Below are 22,146 nucleotides of genomic sequence, written 5' to 3' on the forward strand. Positions count from 1 at the left end.
AATAATGCAAATACAAAAAAAAAAAATTTTTTTTTTTTTTTTAAAGCAGCAATTCATCTGGCTTGCGCTCAAAATAGATTTCCCTATTGCAGTTTTATTTTTTTTATATTGAGATCACGATTAGTGTTCTGAAACCTCTTCCTTTGTTTGTATTCATTCTGGGGCCCACCGAAAACACGCAGGAATATATTAGAACGTGAGCTGCCCTCAGATGTCTCACATGCATATTAAAGCATTTGGTGTTTAATGGTAGTTCTCGGCAGTGGTGGAATTTGTGGGCGGTGAGCCCAGGTGCAAAAATATAATTTGGGGCCCCCTCCTTTACCCTAGCCCAATCACACAATATGCAACACTGCAGTGGGTGAGTGGGAGAGGCAGGGGGTGAGAGGGTGAGTCAGGGGGAGGCAGAGTGTGACAGGGAAAAACAGTTGGTGAAAGGGGCATCAGTGGGCCCCTTACTCTCAGGGGCCCCAGTGCACTGCATCTGCTGCACCAATGGTAGTTCCACCTCCGGTACTGAGTATCGTGGAGGTGATGCCTTGAACATTGGGTTCGGGGGGGGGGGGGTTATGAACTGGAGGGACAGCATCTCATAAGTGTTGTTGTGTTATCAAGAACTGTGGATCTGCATCTATTTCTGCAGAACTGTGCATGAGCGAGTGGACGAATAATTGAGCATAGGATGTTTAGTGAACTTCTGCGTGGACTGGTGCGTGGGCCGGTAGATATGTGGAGCTGCAGGATACATGCAATGATGTGCATTAAATCCACAAAGATGACAATCCTTTATGCAGGAGGGGACTTTTCCCTTCAATAGAAATAGAATTTATTCTGAAGGATATCGTGTATCAGACCATCAGCCGTCCCGTTGGTCGGATACACACATCACCTAGTATGTACCTGGCTTTAGGAGGTCACTGAATGATAGCCAGGGGCAAGATTTCCACCTGTCCTCTGTAGAATATTTGAGAAATCTCCCCTTACGTCATACTTATCTACTCTCCCGAAAGATTCAGGATATTCTTAATTTCTGTAGATTGGGTAGATCGGCTGCATTTTTTGTGGTGGATCTTCCACATCATGGTCACTTTCTGGGGAAGTTGGTATGAGGGGAATATAATCAGTGGCAGCTCTCAACCTTTAAGATGAGGGAGGGGGCTGCCCATGCTGCCATCCCAATGGTCAGCAGTACTGCTTGTGCTGCATTTTTGAATGGGGAATGCCCACTGGCAGTCATTGGGACAAGGAATGCACACAAAGTTGGTAGACTGGCACAAGCTAAAGCTTCTAGGGATGCATTGGCTGCAGCCCCTAGAAGCTAGGTAGGGCAGACGGAATACAGGGGAGTGTTTTCTGAATGGAAGCATTCCTTCTGTTAATCTCAGTCTGGACTGGCAGTCCCAGGAGGCAGAAACACCTTATTCTCAGACAGCCTGTCCTGTATCTGGTTAGCAGACAAAGGAGCAAACTATTAAGCCTGATCAAGCGGTAGGTGATAATGCAGCGGACAATCAGCTCCTGGCTTTAATAAATTAGAGTTAGGAGCTGATTGGCTGCTGCATTAACACCTGCCACTTTAGCACTTTTCCAGGCTTAATAAACCTTCCCCATAGTGCCTCACATGGAGAGCAGCTCACTGTAGGTACAGCATGGACTCCAACTGGGCAGCTCACTAAGGGTGAAGGAGTCTACTAGCATGGCTGTGGTCACTAGGTAAAATCCGCCTCTGAGTATAATACTGGGACTTGTGAGTTCATATGGAGAGGTGGGGCAAGAATGCCACAAATATAGTCATTTAGCCCCATTTCTTCACCACAGACATTTGCCACAAGTGCGGGGCCTAAGTACATGAAAACTCCAGGCCCACCTCCGAAAAGGCAGCTGCAGGAGAGGAGAAACATAAAGTCAATGAGCATGCACTAAGATGCATAATTCTCTCTGCCAGGGTCAATCTAAGCTGTTGCCATTAGCTTGGAACATTACTAAAGCATTTTCATACCCAAGAAAACAATATAGGACTGCTCAAAAGAATTGGGGGTCCACTGCCAACATTTAATCTTGCCCCCTACCCCTCCTTAAAAGATAATATTCAAAAATATTTAATTTATTTTACAACTTAATTGTGCATTGATTGTCATAAAAAAATTGATAATTACAGGGACTTGCAAAACTTCATAAAAAGTCATTATATTTGCCCACAAAATGGATTGTTCCATATAGTATTTTTTATTACATACTAGTAGGCTCATAAGTATTTAACACAGTGGTTCCCAAACTCTGTGCTTTGGATTTGGTGGTCTAGGAAAAAATTCATAATACAGTAGTTATGGACAAAGCAATAGGCAAAACCAGAGTTAGTTGCCGCCAATCAAGAAATATTTGGGCAAACAAAAGAAAATCTGGTTCCTCGCTACATAATTGATCCTAAGGATAACATATAAACACAATTGACTTAATTTTTTTTTTTTTTTTTTCGAAATTTATCAACAAGAAACTTTTGAAATAGGGGTGCCATGAAAAATATTCTGATACTCTAGGGCACCGAGGTTCAAAAAGGTTTGTGAACAACTGATGAATCCCATACAGACTAAAACTTGTTAGAACCATATATTTCTGCAATAACAACAAAGTCCTTTGCATTATTTTCTATAAGGTTTGCACAAGTAATCTTTGCCTATTCTTTCTGCAGACTTACTCCGGGATGGTTAGACATTTGAGGAACGCTAAAGATTCTCAATCACATTGGGACTGCAGAACATACATCATTTGTTCAACAACCAGGGACAATTTTCCTTTGGAGTTCTGCTTGGGCTTGAAGCTTTCTCCCAAGCTTCACTTTTCTAGTAGACTGAAGCAGGTTGTCTTGCAGAATTTTGCACTATCCATTCTTAACAAGCTCTCCAGTGCCCACTGAGGAAAAGCATCCCAGTAACATGATGCTGGCACTGTCATTCTGTTGGGGCAATATTTGCCGGGAAATGGCTGTGTTAGGTTGGCACCACACATTTTAAATTGGGCCCAAAAAATCCATCTTTGACTCAACTGACTCATATAACGCTATCACACGCTGGGCCTCTCCGACAGATTCCAGACATGCTTTGATGTGTTTTTTTTAAATTAGTTATCAACCAAATAAGCCAGCTGTATGCAGAGGCCACTCCTTCCAGGTTCCACGTGCCATCATAACAAGATGTCCATGACCCAAGTGGTGCCCGACACATGATGGTGTAACTAGTTCAACTGCAGTCTGATTCTAAAGATATTGCAAAGAAAGCAGCAGGATTGTGAGACAGACCAAAGGTAAGTCATGAAGGAGAGGAAGGAGTCAAGCATGATACCCAAACAGTGGACCTAAGGGACAGATGGGATATGGGGGACAGATGGTACCATCAATAGATAGAGAAAGGAGGGGAGGAGACAGGGTTCTAGATTGGGGGGATCCATTAAATTTTAGACATATTGAGTTTACAGTGACATCCAGCAGGAAATAGTGTTAGGATCTGGCAGACTGGAAACCATATGTCAGTATCTGGAGTAAAGCAACGGGCTGGTAAAGAGAGACTAGACTGTGGCTGCAGAGGAGTTCAGACACGTTCAGGACTCTGGACCAGGTGTGGAAAGGTACTTGATGAGTAGTGACAAAGTATGTGCGATTAACCCCTTCTGTGCATAAGGTCTGAGAAACAATACAATCCCTGGGAACAGGGGAAAACAGCTAGCAATAATATTGATCTAGCCAGGACCTGGATGCAGCTCAAATTAATGTCCACAGAAATATAGATTAAATACTTTATTCAGGCAGCAAAGAATAAAGTATAAATTCCACAGCAAACAAAGTAACTTCTAGGGTACAAGAAATGCCGGTATCCAGGCCAGGTTGATGATAGGAACATAACAGACAAGGCAAATATCCAAGGCTTATTTCCTGAAGGAGCTGGAGTACAGGCCATCCACACATGGAGCAGGAACAGAAACTATGACCAGCAGGGCAGAGTCCTACTGATTCCCTTTTATACCATCAGCCGAGGTAATCAGTGGATGCAGCTGAGAGCAACATGAAGCACAACCTACTAGCTGCTTGCTACTAGCAGATGGCCAGAGAGGACAGAGTGTAACAGATAGTAAGAAACACAAGAGAGAACACAGGGATTAAATGTGGGTGTTATCATCATAAAAGTAGCAGTAGAGGTCAGGGCTGGTGCAAGGCACCTAGGTGTCCTAGGCAAACCCACAGGATACCGCCCCCCCCCCCCTGCTGGTTGGGGGGAGTGGGCACATGCTGCGGATTGCTGCTGTGTGCAGCAGGGGGGTCAGGGGTGGACAGTGATTGCCGCTGACTAGCTGAGGGGGGAGCGGGCACATTCTGAGGATTGCTGCTGTGTGCAGCAGGGGGGGGGGGGGGGGGCAGGGGTGGGTACTGATTGACGATGACTTTCTGAGGGGGGGAGCAGCTGCTAAAGATTGCCGCGAAATGCCACAGATTGCAGTGCTGTGTCTAGCACGGGGGCAGCAGATCGTGGCTCACTAGCTGGGGGGGAGGGGGGGCAGCCTCCGGAGATTGCAGCTGATGACAACCAGCCAGGGATGGGCGGAGCGAGTTTAAAGCGCCAAGTAACACGGGTGCACTCCAGGGGGGGGAGGGGGCACTGGGGCGTACAGCTCACTCACCGAATAGCTGGAAGAAGTGCTTGGCAGATGCAGCTGCCAGATTCCTTCCTCCTGCTCTCCTCTGCGGGAGCTTTCCTGCTGCTGCTGCTTATCCTGCAACTCACTACCGCCCTCCAGTGGCCGACCCTGGTAGAGGTTGAGGAGCTGAGGAGGTCTCCAAGGAAGGAACTAGACAGGGATAAGTTAAGATAGCTAGAAATATATTCTTTGTGAACACCGAGAAGGAGAGAAGTGGTATAGAGTCAGAGTAGGAGACAGAGAAGAAGCGGTTGAAAAGAAAGGACAGAGTTAAAGGCAACAAATGAGTGGAGGGTATGTAGTGTGGTTCATAGGGTCAAAGGTTGCAGATATGTCCAGGCGGATGAGCAAAGGACAATTATACATAGATGAAAATGATTATGATTAGCCACCTTGTTAAGAGCAGGTTCTATAGAATGGTGGGAAAGGTAGATCCAGATCCAGGTTACATTTAGAACAAAATTTTATAAGATGTGAGTTCTTTTTTACATGGGATGTTGCTATGGGCAACCAATCAGAATCTGCTTCTTATTTATTTAACACCTTCTAGAAGATAACAGATAGCATCTGATTGGTTGCCCATAGCAACATCCCATGTGAAATAGAACTCCCATCTTAATAAATTCCCCCTTAGTGTCTGCTTTACGAATAGAGAATGGTAAATATGCCAGTCACAAATTGGTCAAGTACGGTGTGCCTTAGCCAGAAACTGTTCAAATATTAGAACATTTGCCAGGATTTCAAAAATGTTTATTTTTAACTTTAAAAAATAAATCAAGATTCAACCATGTGATTAAAGTCAGAAGGACGACATTCAAAATGTGGACACCAGAATGTCAACAAGTTCTGAATATTGGCAGTCAAGGGTTTCCAGGATGTCTTGCACAGTGACAAATAATCTGCTGAACTGCCAGAACATTGACACTGCGTCCGTCTCCGCTCTATTCACCTTGACTGGTGGAATCCTTTAACCAGAGCCATGAAATAATCTGCAGCAAGTAAAAAGTGCAATGGAATGTGTCACTCTCACACTTGCAGTAGAACCCTGGAGAGATGCGGAATGTCCACATGAATATTTTATAGGTCATTTACTGTATGTCACACAAAAGTGTAGTAGTAGTGCATGCAATATTCTATTTGGTGACATCACTTGCACCTACTGTATTTGAGCCCTGGATTTCTGCCACTATACTGTACCTACTGTAGCAGTGCAAACCTTATATTTTATATTGTGGCCACTAATAAATAAAACACAAATTCAATGCTGCTGTTTCCGACAGCATTGAAGGCGGATTTCGACAAAACACATCCAACTTTAAAACAAGTCTAATCTGTTTTGTCCGAAACGGCCGTTTCTTGACAATCCAGGCGCTTTTCTCCGACACGCCCACTTTCCGCCACTCAACAGACGGAACATTGAATTCCGCATGTCAAGTCTTTGTCGAGTAGAGCGAAAACGGGCCAGGATTCCGACTGTCGAAATTGAATACCTCCCAGAGAGTTCTTTCAGCACCAGATGTATGAAGCTTCAAAATGTGATGATATAGAGAGTGATAAAAAATAGCCAATCAGCTCCTACTGTAACTGCCATGTTACAAGCTGGGTTTGAAAAATGACAGGTAGGAGCTGATTGGCTGGCTGTTTATCACTCTCCATGTTATCACTTTTTGAAGCTTGATACATCTGGCCCTCAGTGTAGAAAAAAATCAAAGCCATTAAAATTTAGAAAAATGCACAATTTCTGGATGGAATATAGACAATAAAGAGATATTAAGTAGGTTGACACCAGGGGTGACATTCTATGGGCTAAGAGAAAAGCGCATATATTTTTCGCACTCCACATCGCCGCTCTTCGCACTTTCAGAAATCGCATTTTTTGGTCATAATTCGCATATTTAATGGGATGCGCATTAGAGGATAAAAAGTGCGATGTAGTGCGATTTGCGGCGAATTGATGCGAAATGATGTCACTAAAAAGTGCGATTTCTTCCGCCGGTCATGTGCACATTTTAGACCAACCGGAGTGCGATTTACAAGACTGTCTCCACATGACCAATAACCCCCTAACCTATTGGGCCACCTAGGTCCCTTCCATTATGCATCACACCCCCTATATAAAGGGGCATTGGCGCCATTTCACTCTTTGATAGAAAGTAAGGAGCATGGAGAGGAGCAGTGGCAGTGTGAGAAGAGGAAGAGGTGTTGGTGGCAGAGTGATGAGTGGCAGAGGGGCCAGTGGCAGAGGGAGCAGTGGCAGTGTGACCAGAGGAAGAGGGGCCAGTGGCAGAGGGAGCAGTGGCAGCAGCCAGGCAAGAGGAGCCAGTGGGAGAGGCAGCAGAGGACTGGTGAGGTCGACCTCCATTACAGGGAGTGGCAGCAGTGTGGCAGCCACCATGGCCACTGCAAGGGCAGCCCCAGACCAGGCCCTGGCGGACCAGGCCCAGCAGGAGGAGGTGGAGGATCCGCTGGCATCCCCATCCTGTAGCCAGGACCTTGCCCATACCCCACAGCACCAAAAGTGGGAGAAAGGTCCGATTCAGCTATGAGGAGAATGTGGCGCTTGTCCGGGCCATCATTCCCCTGTATGACCGCTTACTGGGGAAAAACCAGCACAAGACCACCTCACATCGTAAACGTGGTATGTGGAAGGACATCACCCAGGCGGTCAATGCTGTCAGTCACCGCAAGAGGCTAAGCAAAAACGTTAAAAAGCGGTTTAACGACATCAAGCGACAGCTGAAAAAGAAAATGGCCATGGAGATGGAGGAGGCCACCAAAACTGGGGGAGGAAGCCACACCACAATATCCTACACATCATATGAGGTGAAGCTCCAAAGAATTATCCCCCCTGAGGTCCTGCCTGGGATGCACATTGCGGATACCGATAGGCCGGCAAGCCCACCCCGAGCTGGTAAGTGTCAACACATGCAATATGAAACATACATGCCAATGTATTTAAACTGCAATGTTATTTTGTATTGTTATACTAATTAATGTGGTGCTGTGGAACTACATAGCCCAGCAAGGTCTGTCCATGGCAATAGTTTACACCTACTTTAAAAATTATCAGAATGCTGGGCCTTGTAGTTCCACAACTGCACATCTATTGTTCCACACTGTAACATTTTTTCTAGCACCTTCATATGTATGTGGCCCAAAAACATTGGTGTACTGGTGGTTTAGCAGTCACGCCTACATACCACAGATTTGCCAACAGTTGTAATGTGTCAAGCAGTGTTTTAATTTTTTGTGGCTGACTACAGGTGCAAAACATCAATGTAAAAATATGAATAGTAAATAATATAGCCCTAAACCAAAGGTAAATTTGTCCATTATTGTAATTTATTTAATGATTTTGCACAAAAGCATCTCCATTGCTTGGTACATAAAGTCTGCCGATATTTCCTTTCACAAATTGTCCGTCCCGAAGTGATCAAGCATCCAAGAAAAGAAGCTCCCATGGTGCCGCATCTGTGGAAGCAGGTAAATGTTCAAACCACAGGCCATTACACATACAGTACACACACCCATGTCACATCAAATAATAAATCACATTACAGTCATCTCCAGCTGCTACATTGCAACGGACATGAATGTAATGTGGCCTAGCCATGTCAATGAAGATTATTGTCAATGTTTCATGCAGGATCGGGGTCTATTTGTAAGTACATAGTACCCCTAGGTCAGGGTTGCCGACTTTAAGATTCTCCTCTCTGGGAGAAGCCCGGAGAGGAGAGTTTCAGCAGCCGCCCAGGGGGCGGGTCTTACGAGTGACATCACTAAGCCCTGCCCCAATGCTGGTAAAGCAGGGAATTTGCGGATCTCCGTGGAGGGGGCGGGGCTAAAATGACACGATTGTGCCGTTTTAGCTCCGCCCCCTCCTCTGAGACCCGAGGATTGCGGCGATCCGGGGGACAGCGGGGGTCCCCCCTGAATCCGGGAGGGTTGCCCACCCTTCCGGGGGGCCGGGAGGGGGTCCCGATTTTCTGGAGACTCACGGAAATTCCGAGAGGGTCAGCAACCCTGCCCTAGGTATGGGCGTCTACCATCTCAGACCCTTTCCAAAACAGCACTGACGACAGAAAGGACAATATATGCATCTGTACTTGCCTCTTCCTCTGTATCCACAGGTACTGTACAACTAGGACAACAATCCACAGAATCCTCTGATATGCCGGTGGATGACTTAGAGATAATTCTGGAACCAGTGGACACGTTTGTGGCTGAGGAGGAAATAAACACATCATCACAGAGTGATCTTCCACCAAGTGGGGTGACTCCAAACCCACCCCCACCCAGAAATACTCCCAATACAGCTGCTTCTGCTGCCCAAGTAGCTACCTCCTTGGTACATTTCAAGGACAAACCACTAGAATTTATGGCCTCCCAAAGTCTGGAAATGGGCAACATTAAGGGGTACATGTGTGACACCTTTCTACAGTTGAGAAAATTTTCTAGGAGTGTACGGGTTGGTGTAGGCACTCAGGTGCGTATGGCAAATAGCATAGACACCCGTCTTGCTGAACTTAGTTCGGCTGTAAGGGAGCAGAATATCCATATTGGCAGCCTTGCACAAAGTATTCATTCAATTAGTCAATCGTGTACTGCGCAGACCAATGCGTTGATCGCTATGCAGGCACAAATCCATCATATGGAGGTGTCAGGTGTCATAGGTGCAACTACATCTACAATTAGTAGTGTATCTAGCACACCAGTAAGTGGCTCACCAACTTCCCCACCCCGTCGGAGTATTAGGACCCGGGGTGGCGTGTGCGCAGGGTCAAGAGGTGGTAGTGCGCGGCCTGATGGAGGGAAAAAATAATTATTTTACATAAAATAAATTGATAATGCATGTACTATGCTTGAATTTTTGTTACATTAATACATATTTCTATTGTTTGCGACTGACAAATGCAGGTTATGTATGACATAATATACTGTAGTAAAAATGTCACAACGCATACCATTTTGTCTGTGTGTTATTCTTCAAACATTTGTTGTGTGATCTGTTCCATAATGTAATGATATATGGGCAAGGTATTGGTGGAAGATGCTGTTGTCTCAAATCTGGCCCGTCCGAGGTTGTGGAACTACATATTTCAGCAAGCTGTGGCAGTCATGTTTTGAGCTGTCATGCTTACAGTGTGTCAGGGCATGTTGGGCCATGTAGTTCCACAACAACAGGTGAGCCATAGTTGATTGCACAAAAATCACATACATGTTGTTAATATACTTACAAGGTTTTTTACAGCAAGGGATAGGTCTGCACCACCAACTGTACCCTTGGACTGTGTCTATTGGGCTAAATGTGGGGGCAAAAAGATGTTAGTGATAAATGTAATGTAGGTGAGTTCACTTCCAGCAAAGGTACATGTAGGAATAGAGGGCACATGTGCTTGGTTGGTATAGGGCTATGTTGTGTAACATGCAGCAAGCCTGGACGATCATCACTACTTTTGCAGGGTGGTAAAGCAGCAAACCAGATGACCGGTAAAAACACCGGAATCTACTTTTCAACACTCCAAACGTACGCTCCACCACATTGCGTTTTGCAATATGGGCTTCATTATACCGGTGCTGTGCAGGGCCATCGGGGGTGCGCAAAGGTGTCATGAGCCAGGAAAGACACCCATATCCTGAGTCAACTAAACCAAAGAAAGGAAGTTATTGCCTTATATGGTAAGGTACAGTATGTGCAGTGGGCAAATAGTATTTACTTGGACAAGAGTAGTAGGCTGGTGAAAATTGAAACACACACACACATTTCAGCAGGTACAAATATGAATAGAGAGGGTAATATGTAAAAATGTACTTACCAAGTAGCCAGCCCTCTGGCATTTGTTGTTGGGTAAATCGGTTCCAGAGGCCGGAGTGTCTCAGAATATAGGCGTCATGGCAGTTCCCAGGGAAGCCTGCAACCACACTTAGGATTTTGAGATGAGCATCACATACAACCTGCACGTTCAGGGAGTGCCGCCCACGCCTATTGACATAGACGTGGCCCCACACGTGCGGTGCCCTAATCCCAATGTGTGTGCAGTCTATAGCTCCCAGCACATGAGGGAATGCTGAGAGTCTATAGAAAGCAACCTTGTGGTCCTGCCACTCTGACTCTGAACTGGGGAATCTGATGTATGTCCGCCACAACTTCTTAAAAGCAAGTAACACTTGAGTAAAATGCTTTGAGAAAGTGGCTTGTGATACCCCCAAGGACCATGAGGTCACGGACTGAGTGGAGCCAGTGGCCAAATAGTAGAGGGTACACATTAATTTCTGCAGCCCAGACACTGCATAGTTGCCCCCCCCCCCCCCCCCCCAAAAGGGTCCAAATCATCTCTCACCTGCTCATATAAGTTCAACAAGTTATTGCGGTTTAGCCTAAACATCCCCACAACCTGTTGTTCCGAGAAGGGAGTCCAGGTACAGCCGAGCACAATACATACGTGGGGTACGCAGTAGTTGGGGGGCTACCTGGATCTGGTGCGCAAGTTCCTCCCTCCTGCCCAGCTCCTCCAAATGGGCCAAATCCAAAATGAGCAACTCAAATCCACTCTGCACAATCTCCATGTCTCAAACCCTCACAGGTGTCCTTAATGATGTTGGGGTTTATGTAGGGGTTTTTGTGAGTGAAATTAAGGACACCTGTGATGACATTAACCATGTGTGCACTTGACCAAATTGAGTTCTGGGCCAAATCGCCCAACAGAACCTGGTCTGAAAAAATGGCGATTATTACACACCTTAAAAGTGCGATTTGCGAAATCCCATTCCATTAAATAAGCGAATTGTATACTTTTCTATTGGAAAACATCTGGATGTGATAAAAGTGTGAATTTTTACCGCACTTTCAGTACGCATGACTTATCGCAAAAAATATGCAATTTAGGGACCTTTTCGCATCACATAAAATATGCGAATTCACGGAAAAATGCGAATTAGCCGTTTTTTGGCGTAAAAATCGCCAAAAAGCACAACTCTCATTCCATAGAATGTCACCCCAGATGTCAACAGGGTCAACTGTTAACGTGAAAATGGTCCCCGTATCCATATCAACTGTCAATCTTTCGTACCTTTCTACCTTTTTTACCCTGTCGACGTATTGACTGTCAACCATCTGGTGTAGACCTATCGACTGACTATCTATATACAATACTGCTGATCTTTTAATGCAAACCAAAAAAAAACAGTTTTTTGTAAGAATTGTAAAACCTGCAGGAGATGAGTTGTGAGTCACACACTGGCTCCAAATTGCATCTGAAACATAATTAGTGAGAAAAGAATGTCTGAGGTTTGCTAGTGTACCCCTGATGCTGTGCAGATCACTGTCAGTCCTGTCCACCCCCTTCTCTACGTCATTCTTCTACAGAGACAGATGCTCTAACATGGAGAAGTGACATTAGACAAGTGACTACTGAGTTCTGGTATTTGCAATCTGGCCGTTTTATTTAACAGACCCTCCTCCAAATAAACTGGGGAGATGGGATATATTTTTAATACATAAAAAAATACTATTTGGTTTTACTTGTTATGTTTGATTCTTGTTCAGCATTGAATTTTAATCAAAACTATCTCCAGCCACCATGTAAAGGACCTGACTGAATGCAGTACAGATGTTGGGCGTAGTGAAGAGATTATTTGCTACTGTGAAGGTGTATAAGTTGCACAGTGCATGCATCCTGATTGTGTCTGTACAGAGACACAATTTAAAGGAACAGGTGCAATTTTGACAATGTAGTGGGCACACCTTGGCAATGAGTGGGAGGTGTCTTAGCACACACACAGAGATAGTCTATCTTATGGGCATGCTAATATGGGACTGTTGACGTGGTGTCATTGAATGTGGATGCATACATAGACTTTCAACCACATAGGAGGCCATACACAGACAATGAAACTGTAATACAATGGTGGTGTGTAAGGACATACTGATCTGTGCACTGACGCCTGCAGTGGGTCTCTCAGTGCCTGCTCATTCCGGTTCATGGATGAATAAAAGGAGAGGACTTTTATCACCACTTGCATTAAGCCAATGGATGGTGATACAATCCTGAACGATGGCACATCGAAAAACCCACTACAGGCAAAACTGATCCTGCAATGCTGAGCAAAACTGGAGCTAACCTCAATCCTCTGCATATTTCGGCAAAATAAATTCATAATACAGTATTGTCTTTCCGAAATGCCCTTTCACTTGATTTAGGCTTCATTCAATAGATACCCACCAGTCTTCTAACCAACATCACTGCTCTGACATCTTCGATTCGCTTCTCTCCCCACCAGGGCCAGTTCTCTTGTAGTGGAACAAAGACAAAACTTACCTCAAAATAAAATCTACTGTATCATCTATATTGTCACATGCACGCATAGCAGCAGCCTCTGTACTACTTACATACTGGGATAGGAATTAGGGGACCTAGTCAGGGGGCCCCCTGACAGGAGGGGAAGCTGGGTACAGTATCCCCTTCGCCCCTCATTTAATCTGGCTATGCTGCCCACCAGTATTTCCTCCCCTTTATCACAGTGGGCCAGGAGCCTGGCTTCTTCTTACCAGGTCCAGCAGCTATGGTTCCCTGGGTCAGGAATAGTGATGAAGATTGATGCTCTCCATAGTTAGCTAATATCCTTCTTTGTGCTTCCAATAACTGTAAATCCAGTTAGTTTCTCCTCATCAGGCTATTCGTACATGCTTCCACCCTTGATTGGTGTAAAACCCCTAATATTGCCTTGGAGAAGATCTCATTGCCATCAGAAGTGCTTGCAATCATTAATTCCATCAGATCATGTTGTTCAAAGTGCCACGCTCAGTCAAGTTGACTCTTTTCATTATCAATCTTTTAGCGGTGTGTTTAGCTGCAGAAATGCTACTTTACGTCAGCCCCAACTCAATCTGCCCTTCTTAGAACATATATTTCAGCAGATGGAGTTGGGTCTGATTTTTCACACAAGCGCAAGGCTGGGAATTGGTACTCCTGCGGATTCTTTTACTGTATATTTTTAGTTTACAAAAAGAACCATACTCTTGGAAACAAAAAGTTATTAGCAATTAGACTTGCAAGTCATCAAATACTGTATACAAAAATGTCAAGACCAATGCATTGTCTAGTTCATTCTGGACCACTGAGGAAGAGGTTACTTGTGAAAGCAAACCCATTTACACTCCAATATGCTTTATTTATATGGGTTATATAGATGGCTCCTTCTGGAACATTGTGTCACTTACGCTTTATCCAAGTCTACTCCATGAATCCTGTTTAACTGGGCATGCAGGGGTGGAGAATATTTGGACCTGGTACTGAAGTTTTGGTGGTCATCATTGGGGCTGGAAGAAAAAAGATTTTGAAGCAGTTTGCTCTACTTGTACCTAACACATGATCCAACCACAGTCCCCTATAGATCCCTTGCATCATTTGCCAGGTGATGCTGGCCATAGCAACCAATCAGATCCTGTCTATCATTTCTCTTTTGGTTCCCTGAATATGACTAAAATGATTATCTTAAAAACACTGCACTGATTTATATTGGAACACCAGGGCTGCATTAAAACTTACAACAACAGAAATACATTTTTAGAAATGATTCACTTAATATAGATTATATACTGTATAATCTCATCAAAAATTAGGTGGCCACCTCAATCAAATAATCACATACACAAACACAAATATATCTAACAGACTTTGAAGTATGTATGCATGAATATGAGCCATTAGTGAATATTGATGTACAATATCAACTGATACCCTTCAATATGGTTTTATTCTCCTTAGCCCAGCAAGGAATTGCAGCAATATACTGTAGGTCGATTATAGTTTCCAAAATACTACCACATGTGGTTGATGGACAGAAAACTTGCCGCCTGAATGGAAATGTGTTTCGGGGACTGTCACTATTTTGTGAGCTGCTTCCCAATGTGGATGACATTGACTCAATATCACATGATAACACTGGATTCACAGTCTGGCTAGACTCAGGTCGATGTCATTCTCTCTTCCTAGGGATACCCTCCTACATCTCCACTTCTTCACTACTAAAGAACATATCCTCCAAGCAGCCAGGTCGGCAGGTGACTCAGATATCCTTGGAGGTATAACTCTTTCTGCATTTACAGTTTCTAAAATGAGACTGCTGGCTCCCATTACGACTGCCCTCCACTCTCGAGGGATCCATTACCGATGAGAATTCCCAGGGAATTTAATTCTCATCTACGTGGTTCTTCCTACAGTATGTGATATCGTCCATGGAAGACGGAGTTAAACTTCTATCAGATTGGGACATCCCCGTTACCTTACTATTGACTTCCAGACAACATCCTCCTCCTCAGCCTGAATGGCCTAATACTTGACTGTCATGATTTTCAAGCTTTGGTTTGCCTTTGGTCATTTTTCCTGTTTCCCAGTCAGGTCTGACATTTGATGAAGCCAGTTTTCCTCCCTAAAATTATCAATTTGGTATTAAAAATGCCAATCCTAGGGCATTTTTTAAATCCCGGGATTCAGGATTAAAAAATTCTGGTTCCTGGGATACTCGGGATTGAGTTTGTCAATATAATGATGAACTTTAATCCCCCCTTTCCCCCCAAACCAGGTGCCCTGCAGTGTCACTTACCCAGGTTCTGGTGCAGTAGTCAGGCAATAGGCTGTGGTGAGGTGGTTGGGAGCTAGTTGGTGGTGCAGCTGTAGGGAGCCAGGCGGTGACGCGGTGGTCAGGAGCCGGTAGTGGTGCGGTGAATGAGAGCTGGGTGGTATTGTGGTGGTCGGGAGCTGGGTTGTGTTGCGGCAGTAGCCAGACAGTGCGGCAGGTGGGCCGCGCAGTGTGACTTCTTACTTAGGCCCTGGGTTGTGGCGTCAAGGTCACCCTCCTCCAATCTAATCTACTGTTTTTCTTTTCCTCCCCTGCAGTACAGTATATATGCAGGCCAACTTTTTTTTTTCTTTCTTCCTGTTCGCCTTACTTCCACCCCTTGTTGTATTTTTACCTTCATATATAATCAGGGATTCTCTTTAGTTGTGTTTTTAGGATTTACACTCTAGAGTTAAATACCCTTAATAAGTGTAGACTAGCCTTTGCTGTGTTTCAGTATCAGAGGACAGTTGCTTTGCAGGAGACACATTTTTACTGTATCTTATTTAGGTCCCCCTGTGTTTCGTGGACAGAGGTGCTCAGCAGGTTATTTCAACAACAGCCCCTTTAAAAGGAATGGTGTTGCTATTCTTTTTCGTAAATCTGTTGCTTACAACTTACACTCCCAAAGTTATGAAAATAATGAATATTATAATCACAGGCCTCCTGAATGATAAACCTGTTGCCATTGTGTCTCTTTATGCCCCTAACTCTAACCAAGTCCTGATTATTAGGAAGGTTTGTTTAGGTATACAGAAAATTAGACTTGGAACTCTTACTGTTACAGTATGTATGATTTTTTAACACTCCCAGGTTCATAATTCGTATTTCCTTTTTATTTGATTTTATGTGATAAGTGCAGAGTATTTCTCATTGATATTTTAACTATGTCTTGGTCTGACCATGACCCACTTTTGTGGCATTGAAATATTACCAACCACTCTGCCCCTACCTGCCCATGGCATTTATTGCCTAGTCCCCTTGTTGACCCTATTTAAAAAAAAAACTAATATATGAACAGTACCTCCTCTTATTTAGTTACTATATCCCCATCCAATACCAATATATTGACATTCTGGCGTGGTTTTATGGTGATAGTCTGGGGGTCTGCAATCCAGGATGGTGCCAGACTCAAGAAACAAACTCTGTAACTGTAAACTCTGACCTAGAGACCAAAGATAAAGATGTCATAGGCAGAAACAAAAATAGTCCCTCCAAAGTGCTTAGCAAGGAATTGTCAACTATTCTTATCCAACGGCAAATATAATTTATGGCTCATACACAAATAAATAAATGCCAGAAATTGTATTTAATAGGTATTAGTTCAGGCAAAATGTTGGCACATAAATTGCGGGTACAACAGGTTAGAATCCAGCATGTTTTTTTCCACTACTAGTAGTAAATTAGCTAACCCACTGGTTCCTTCTCTGGCCAGCAATCAGCTACTTGCTTTAAATGGTCCTTACAGGAGGTTGAGACAGCAATCAAATCACTCCCTGAGGGGAAGTCTCCTAGTCTTGATGGCTTTATTAATGATTTTTACACTTTTCAGGATCAGCTAGCCCCTTCTCTGCGATCCGTGTTTAATGAAGTGTCTTCCTTAGGTTCCTTCCCAAGAGAAACATTGAAAGCTCAAGTTGTGACTTTGCCAAAACCAGGGAAGGACCTTGCTTATTGGTAAAGATATCATCCTATTGCACTTCTAAATGATGATGTTAAACTTTTCACCAAACTGATTGCTGATTAACTCAACTTGCATTTACCAGCTTTAATCCATCCAGACCAACTTTTGACAACACTTTTTTGTCAGAAATCTTCACCATCGCTAACGATACACAAAAGTGCCCACTTTCACCCTTGATTTCTGTGCCATCCATTAAACCACTTGCTGCTAAGATTAGAATGTCCCCAGAACTTCCTGGGGTTAAGATAGGAGATCACTTTCAGAAAGTATGTATTTTTGTGGATAATGTACTTCTTTTCGTTATTGACCTTCTTCCTCTTTACCATGCGTTCATGGTTTATTTGACAGTTTTAGCACTATAAATTGAACACGACTAAAACAAACACACTTCCTTTTCATCATTCTGAATCTCTTTTATCTTCTTTACTTGCTTTCTAGCCATATAACTGACAAATGCTTCCATTCAATACTGGGGATTCCAGAATCCTTCCTTCACCGATTTTGTTTTTGACATTAGCTTTTCCCTCTTATTGACCTCTTCTTGGTTAACTTTTGAAATCTCTTGTCCGGCCATCTTGTGGCCTTTAAGATGTGCCTTCTTCCTAAATGTATGTATCTTTTCCCTATGATCCCCTTTACCATTCCTAAGAAGTATCTTGATAAATGTATATCCATGCTTATACAATATGTGTGATAACCACAGTCCCCTAAAGTAAAGAATGATTTTGAGTTAGAAGCGAGGACGCTTATCTCATATTGATTTGACTTTATATCAAGAAGTATGTTTATTAGCTCAAATCTATTTATTTTTCCCTAGTTGGGTATCTATTGAACAAAATGATTGTTTGGGCTACCCTTTGGAGGATCTCCCATGGACACCTCAACATGTTATGCTCAGCTAATTTAGCATATCTTCTTCCACGTCAACATTCCTCCAAGTTTGGCATAGGTTATTTTGCCGTATCTCAGGTAATGCTACCTTCATTGTGGGCTATTGTTAAACAGATTACTAACGTTGACATTTCACAGTGGGGATCTGCTTAATGGTTCTGTTCTTCTTTCTTCCTCTTTTAACACGGAGAGAGTGTGATCTAGGGCTTTCAATTTCAGACTCTCAAAAAATCATATAGTATGTCCCAATGTCTGAACCATTCTGAAATGCATATGAAACACACCATAATATAATATTTAACTCATGATAGATTGCATACAAGTTGGCATTCTTTTTTACATTTTTTGGTGAATTGCGGTGCAGTAGGCCATGTTTATCAAACTTGTTGGTCCTGTCCTGCTCTACACAATTTAACTCTTCAACTGAATCGCTCTCCTCTAGTTTTATTACACATTTCCCCAGATATGGTCCACCGCATCTGGGGAAAAGTAGATATGTACAGTATTGTCATATTTGTATAGCGGAGCGTGCCTTAATAGCCCAATCATGGAAACAACTTCTCCAGCCTAAGCATTCATAAGTTTCACTTACTTGTCCGAAGCTACTTCTCCTCTTATGAAATGGTTTGTCCGGCAAGAATATGTGACAAATGGTGAAGGTGCACAATTTATATCCAATCCTCTAAATCCTATCCTCATCAATTTAGTTGGTTGGTACAATTATCTTTTTGCACCCACTAATTCCATGTTCTTTATTTATTATGTACCCTGTGCTGGATGTATTGTCATGTTCGATCTTCACTTTGATATATACAGTATATGCGTGTGTTTGTGTGTGGGTAAGCATGCCCTGTACTCTGGTTATGTTCCCCTCCCCCCCTGATCCCTTTTTGTACCCTTTCCCCAAAAACTCAATCTTTAAAGTTTTAACAATTAAAAAAAGTCCAGAAGTGTGTAATGAACTGGAGGGCACTATAATCTTACGTAATATGAACTGGAGTTTGGAATAAAATTAACTGCGCCACTGTAATGTGCCATAATATTTATTTATTCATTTATTAACAGTTATTTATATAGTGCACACATATTCAACAGCGCAGTACAGAGAATATTTGAACATTCACATCAGTCCCTGTCCCAGTGGGGCTTACAATCTATATTCCCTACCACATGTACACACACACACACACACACACACATTCTCTCTAGGGTTAATTTTTTGGGAGCCAATTAGCCTATCAGTATATTTTTGGATAATATGAATTGAAGCACAATATAAAGTGGATGTACTACATTGTGGCATAATATGAACTAGAGCACTGTAATGTAGCATAATATGAACTGGGGACACCGTATGACATAATGTAAATTGGGGATACTGTGGTGCGTAATATGCATTGGTAACTCTACCGTGTGGTATAATGTGTAAAATAAATGACCAGGGTTATTGGGCCTGTTCAGAAAGGAATACGTAAAGCTCATGGATAATTTTTTATGTTTTAGACCTAGGTGGACACTGATAGAATGTGTGAAATGCGTTAATATGGAAGGGACTTTACATTGCACTAAAAATAGATACTGATAAATGTGCAAAAGATCTTGGGATAGGTTCTGTATACTTGACATTCAACCTCTGCAGATTGCAGGGATCCCCACCTGACACATGGATTTGAATCAACTACTGTACATGACTCTTATAGCAGTGAGTGATGAGCAAGGTAATTAAATTTAGATCTTCTAGCAAACTATTTTTGAAAACTGTCGTTCTAGTCATTTCCAAAAATAGCAGGTCCTATCGTCAAGAGAATGGTTTCCTGTTAAACTTTAATAAACCCATAGGCAGTAAACTAATTTTGTATTTTCCATTGTGCGTTCTTTGTTACAGAAAATCGTCATTTAATGTGTAGAAATAGCACAGAAGCCGCATTTATTACTTCTAATGAAAATGTTACATTTTGTAATAGGATAGGATGTTAGTGTGTGGTTTACTTACTCACAGAACAGCTGCGAAACCATGACTTTGTGAGACGCAGGAAGGACAATTACAGGAAAAAATAACTCATAATTAGATTAAAGCAAATGGAATTTCATTAGATTCTTATGCTGAAAACATATAAAATCTTTGAAGTTTCTAAAATTCATGATAGAGAAATCATCATAACATTTATAAAGGAGATATCATGCAAATATTTTATAGTTCCCAACCACTGTTCTCTCCCGTACCCCTAGATTGAGATTTTCATTTATGAGTAACTCCTCTCAATTTGAAATATCCACAGTACTTACCAGTGGAGTGGAAGTGAGCGGTATGGGTGTCCTTGAATTAAGGAGTAGCGGAGAAGTAGTGTGCGGCCAGGAATCAGGTCCCTCTGTGTCTGGCCTCTGGCTGTGTACTGCCTTCGAGGTTCCTGATAACGCCTATAGGATTAATTCCGCTGTTTCCTCCACCCGTTTCAGCGCTAGGCAGATGGTTGCAGATGTCTGAGTGCAGCGCAGGTAGCTCCCAGTGGATTGGTGGCCGGGGAAAAGCACGGGAAGACACTGATGACGCTGCAGCCGGAACCGGAAGTGACACAACATGGTTCGTCTCCATGGCAATGGGAGACTTTTTCTGCCATCGGGAGACTTCTTCTTCTGCCATGGTGGGATTTGAACCCATAACCCCAGTGCTGTGAGGCAGTAATGCTAACCATCTGTACTGGCACGCCTTTCACCATAGTCCTGTTCAGAGTGCCTTTGTGGCTTTCAAGAAATGGTTTCTGTTTTCCGCCACTAATGAACTTGCCTCTTGCAATTTAACCGGTTTAAAGTGTTTATGAATTGCTGAGGGACCGTGCAGGGCCGGCAACAGAAATCTTGGGGCCCTGTACAATGAAATTTCTGGGGCCCCCCACCTAATCCCAAATCCATACAACCCTCTTCTGCATAAGCCTCATTGAACCTTTTACTGCTCCAGATCCTGCTTTCAGGTGCGGACTTCACAGCTGTGCATCTGCGGCCCCAGGCCGTAGAGGAGTAGATGGCTCTGAGCACCAAGTGGCAGGGTGCACAAACAGTAGATGGCAGTGGCACACAGTGAGTAAGTCACACTCAGCCACACACAGATGGTGTACAGTACACGGCTGGGCCGTGAGGGTCACTGACAGGCCAGTTAGTACAGGCGGTGGTCATGCCAGGGCATGGAAGCTCTGGGGCCCTTCAGATCGCTGGGGCCCGTCACACTTGTCCCCCTTGACCCCCCCCCTGTCGCCGGCCCTGGGACCGTGGAGGAAAACGTGCTCCAATGCACACTTTATTTATTTCAGATGTATGTTCTCATCTCAACCTACATACAGTCTTATGTCGAGACCCTTATATGCAATGCCCCCCCCCCCCCCCATCAGTGCTTAGTACATATGGAAAGTGCTGTCAAAGATAAGAAGCAGTCTTTTGGCCATATTATCCAGTTAGTACGTCCCACCCTCAGTCTGAGTTCACAGTAATGGGTCCAAGCCTTTAACTTCTGTGTCATGGGCTGTGATTGAGTTCCATTCGACTGGTTCCAGGCTCTCTCTCTTCGGGCCTTATTCAGGTTCATTCACCCGTATCCGAGCAAACGAACTGTGCACCCACACGGTGAGTGAAGACACGCCTATAGGGCAACTGCATCCGTTCGGACGGCCTAGCACACAAAAGGGAGTGGCGTGGTAATGCACGTACGCTACCGTGTGCGGACGGAACTCACAAAGTTTGCACGGTCTTCCTGCGTGCGGGCGGCTGGACAGCCGACCAAACACCCTCTGCTGGTGTTTAACACGGGCCAGCACGAACCCGCACGGAACTCAGAACCCGCATGAAACCCATTATCCAATTACCCAAAGTGTATGTTGTTTATTGCATAAAATAAGCAACTTTGCTCATAATGGCATTTATGAATAATGGTTCATTTGTCTGTTAAAGCAGTGAAATATACAAGCAATAGGAAGGCACGCAGAGTAGTGTAAAAGGTTAAACTTCCAAAGTATGCTTCCCGTGTTGTTGCCATGTAGGTAGTTAATTGATAAATGAGAGAAACATCTATGCTGCAGGGGTGTGTATTGCATGCAGCTGAAAGTTTTTTAGCTATTGTGCATGTTGATTGCCCGGGCGAATGCGGGCCAGATCATGCAGCTTGTGATTGGCTGGTCAACGAAGCTTGAGACTTGCTTTTTTCTTAAGAGCCAGCACTTGTTGTCACCACCCACATGCACACCCCGGTTAACGCCCAATTTTGATGCTGCACCCTG

This window comes from Crinia signifera, chromosome 9 (genome assembly GCF_055691185.1).
Source record: "Crinia signifera chromosome 9, ASM5569118v1, whole genome shotgun sequence".
Classification (NCBI taxonomy): Eukaryota; Metazoa; Chordata; class Amphibia; order Anura; family Myobatrachidae; genus Crinia; species Crinia signifera.